The sequence below is a fragment of the Oncorhynchus keta genome, chromosome 8, assembly GCF_023373465.1.
Source record: "Oncorhynchus keta strain PuntledgeMale-10-30-2019 chromosome 8, Oket_V2, whole genome shotgun sequence".
Taxonomy (NCBI): Eukaryota; Metazoa; Chordata; class Actinopteri; order Salmoniformes; family Salmonidae; genus Oncorhynchus; species Oncorhynchus keta.
In genome coordinates, this window is record NC_068428.1 from 25,952,589 (window position 1) to 25,957,218 (window position 4,630).

Here is a 4,630-nt window from a genome sequence, read left to right on the forward strand (position 1 = left end):
GTGTGACATGGGTTTATATATTGTATTTTTCGTATTGGGGTTTGTAGTATTTGGGATTGCGGCTGAGTAGGGGTGTTGTATAGGCTTGGCTGCCTGAGGCGGTTCTCAATCAGAGTCAGGTGATTCTCGTTGTCTCTGATTGGGAACCGTATTTAGGTAGCCGGGGTTACACTGTGTACTTCGTGGGTGATTGTTCCTGTCTCTGTGTAGTTTCACCAGAAAGGCTGTAATTAGGTTTCACGTTCAGTTTTGTTGTTTTGCATTTGATTAGTTATTTCATGTATCGCTCTTCCTTCATTAAAGACATGAGTAACCACCACGCTGCATTTCGGTCCGACTCTCTTTTGACAAACGAAGAACGACGTTACAGTAGGTGGCAGAATGCACGTTAAATTGTGCAATCGCTAATATACCATAGAAGAAGAAAAAGAAAAAGACCAAGAAGACCAAGAACAAGAAAACAAAGATGAAATGTGGGGACCTGGTGTCTAAGCAGGATACACATAGCTATGTGTGTGGAAATGAATGACAGGTACTGTAAGACATTTTAACTTGTGGTTGTTTGTAACTCCACTCACTACTTGTAGCTGTATAGTTTGTGTTGTTGATCTTGAATCAATTGGTAGCTAGCTAGCACTCACTCATGTGGCTGCTACCACCATCATTAAAAGCCCTATAATATTATGTTTTTCTAAGTAGTGTGAACGCTCAGGCAATGTTGAAAAGTCATCTTTAGTCTAAAATAAGCAGACAACAACAAAATTGCTTTAAGAAAAAGGTCAAGTTTTTGTTGTGAGCCAACATATTTATTTGACCTTTATTTAATTAGGCAAGCCAGTTAAGAACAAATTCTTATTTTCAATGACAGCCTAGGAACAGTGGGTTAACTGCCTGTTCAGGGGCAGAACAACAGATTTTTCCCTTGTCAGCTCAGGGATTCGATCTTGCAACCTTTCAGTTACTCGTCCAACGCTCTACCCACAAGGCTACCTGCCGCCCCACAACTTAGGTAACCACAGGATGTTTTCCTCACAGCCGTGACGTTCTATCTAACACAAACTGGGACTATGGTTCAGTCAAGCTAGACATCCATAAAAAGATGAGGGAATAGAATAATTTAGTATGAAGACATATCTGGGCACCAAGGGCCTTATTGAATCCATAGCGCTGAATATCAGCCATTAACGTCAATGTTCCCAGGGTCGTGGAGACTGCATTCATGGTCAACACTGCATATTTTCAGCTCAATCCGGAAAAACCTTTACATTTTAACACAGATCTTCCGAGATACTTCGGCGATACTGTTCCAGCCCTAAATATTCTCAGCTCTAATTGGTCTATTGTACACACTAGTCTGTTGGAAACAATGGTTGTTATTTTTGACCTGTAGTGACTAATGTGCAACATAGGCCAATGATCATTTGTTGTTGTTGTAATGTAAAGGATGAGAAGTCTAGTAGGCGTCTCAAACACCCACAGAAACACACACCTTTACTTCCCTCCTAATCACACCAGTGGCAGTTCTGGGGAGGGGGGGGGCAGTGCCCCTGTGACAACAATTTTGGACCCCTTTGTGGCCCCCCTAAATGTGGAGTATGAAATTATTTTTACATAACTAATTTTTCTTAGCGTTCTTTTTTTACATCCTTTATTAGACAGTGGCAACGATGATGATTATGAAAATGGTATTTTGCCTGTAATGCAGTGAAGAAAACGATGACAACAATAACGTCTAATGTAACTGGCCCCTCTAACAGTACAACAGGCCCCAGCTTGGCCCCCCCAGTTGAAATGGTCTAGAACCGCCACTGAATCAAACTCCAATCGAAAGAGACAGAGGAGTAAACAGGCCTTCTCACCCCCCCTCTAATGTGATCAGATGAAGAGATGGAGTGGGGGATGAAAAGGAGGAGAGGGGGAGGAGTTAAGGTAGTGGTTGTCATAACCCCACTAGTCTCCATACAATAACAGCTATTCATTGATAAGGTACAAACATATATTTGTATTTGTATTTATTATGGATCCCCATTAGATGCTGCCAAGGCAGCAGCTACTTCTCTGGGGTCCAGCAAAATGAAGGCAGTTTATATAATTATAATAATAACTTATTTAAATCAGTGTGTGTGTGTGTGTGTGTGTGTGTGTGTGTGTGTGTGTGTGTGTGTGTGTGTGTGTGTGTGTGTGTGTGTGTGTGTGTGTGTGTGTGTGTGTGTGTGTGTGTGTGTGTGTGTGTGTGTCTGCCTGCCTATGTTTGTGTTGCTTCACAGTCCCCACTGTTCCATAAGGTGTATTTTTATCGTTTTAAAAAAATCTAATTTTACTGCTGGCATGATTTACCTGATGTGGAATAGAGGTCCATGTAGTCATGACTATATGTAGTACTGTCCACCTCCTGTTGTCTGGTCCTGACTTGGGGGCTGTGAAGAGACCTCTGGTGGCATGTCTTGTGGGGTATGCATGGGTGTGCCAGTAGTTCAAACAGACAGCTCGGTGCATTCAACATGTCAATACCTCTCATAAATACAAGTAGTGATGAAGTCAATCTCTCCTCCACTTTGAGCCTGGAGACATTGAAATACATATTATTAATATTAGCTCGCTGTGTAAATCCAAGGGTCAGCCGTGCTGCCCTGTTCTGAGACAATAGCATTTTTCCCGAGTCCCTTTTGTGGCACCTGACCACACAACTGAACAGTACTCCAGGAGTGACAAAACTAGGGCCTATAGGACCTGCCTTGTTTATAGTGCTGTTAAATCAAATCAAACTTTATTTGTCACATACGCCGAATACAACAAGTGTAGACTTTACTGTGAAATGCTTACCTACAAGCCCTTAACCAACAGTGCAGTTCAAGAAGAGGCTATATACAGGGGGTACCGGTACCAAGTCAGTGTGCAGGGGTACAGGTTGGTTGAGGTAATTTGTACATGTAGGTGGGGGTGAAGTGACTATGCATAGATAATAAACAGCCAGTAGCAGCAGTGTACAAAAGGGACAATGTAAATTGTCCGGTGGCGATTTTATTCATTGTTCGGCAGTCTAATGGTTTGGGGGTAGAAGCTGTTGAAGAGCCTTTTTGTCCTAGACTTGGCGCTCCGGCACCGCTTGCCGTGCGGTAGCAGAGAAAACACTCTAATTTGGGGGACTGGAGTCTCTGACAATTTTATGGGCTTTCCTCTGACACCACCTATTATATAGGTCCTGGATGGCAGGAAACTTGGCCCCAGTGATGTACTGGGCCGTTCGCACGACCCTCTGTGGCGCCTTACTGTCAGATACCGAGCAGTTGCCATACCAGGCGGTGATGCAACCGATCAGGATGCTCTCGATGGTGCAGCTGTAGAAACTTTTGAGGATCTTGGGACCCATGACAAAACTTTTCAGTCTCCTGAGGGGGAAAAGGTTTTGTTGTGCCCTCTTCACTACTGTCTTGGTGTGTTTGGACCATGATAGTTTGTTGGTGATGTGCCCTCTTCACTACTGTCTTGGTATGTTTGGACCATGATAGTTTGTTGGTGATGTGTCCTCTTCACGACTGTCTTGGTATGTTTGGACCATGATAGTTCGTTGGTGATGTGCCCTCTTCACTACTGTCTTGGTATGTTTGGACCATGATAGTTTGTTGGTGATGTGACCTCTTCACTACTGTCTTGGTGTATTTGGACCATGATAGTTCGTTGGTGATGTGCCCTCTTCACTACTGTCTTGGTGTATTTGGACCATGATAGTTCGTTGGTGATGTGTCCTCTTCACGACTGTCTTGGTGTATTTGGACCATGATAGTTTGTTGGTGATGTGCCCTCTTCACTACTGTCTTGGTGTATTTGGACCATGATAGTTCGTTGGTGATGTGTCCTCTTCACGACTGTCTTGGTGTATTTGGACCATGATAGTTCGTTGGTGATGTGCCCTCTTCACTACTGTCTTGGTGTGTTTGGACCATGATAGTTTGTTGGTGATGTGTCCTCTTCACGACTGTCTTGGTATGTTTGGACCATGATAGTTTGTTGGTGATGTGTCCTCTTCACTACTGTCTTGGTATGTTTGAACCATGATAGTTTGTTGGTGATGTGCCCTCTTCACTACTGTCTTGGTATGTTTGGACCATGATAGTTTGTTGGTGATGTGTCCTCTTCACTACTGTCTTGGTGTGTTTAACCCATGATAGTTTGTTGGTGATGTGCCCTCTTCACGACTGTCTTGGTATGTTTGGACCATGATAGTTTGTTGGTGATGTGCCCTCTTCACGACTGTCTTGGTATGTTTGAACCATGATAGTTTGTTGGTGATGTGTCCTCTTCACGACTGTCTTGGTGTGTTTGGACCATGATAGTTTGTTGGTGATGTGTCCTCTTCACTACTGTCTTGGTGTGTTTAACCCATGATAGTTTGTTGGTGATGTGCCCTCTTCACGACTGTCTTGGTATGTTTGGACCATGATAGTTTGTTGGTGATGTGCCCTCTTCACGACTGTCTTGGTATGTTTGGACCATGATAGTTCGTTGGTGATGTGCCCTCTTCACAACTGTCTTGGTGTGTTTGGACCATGATAGTTCGTTGGTGATGTGCCCTCTTCACGACTGTCTTGGTATGTTTGAACCATGATAGTTCGTTGGTGATGTGCCCTCT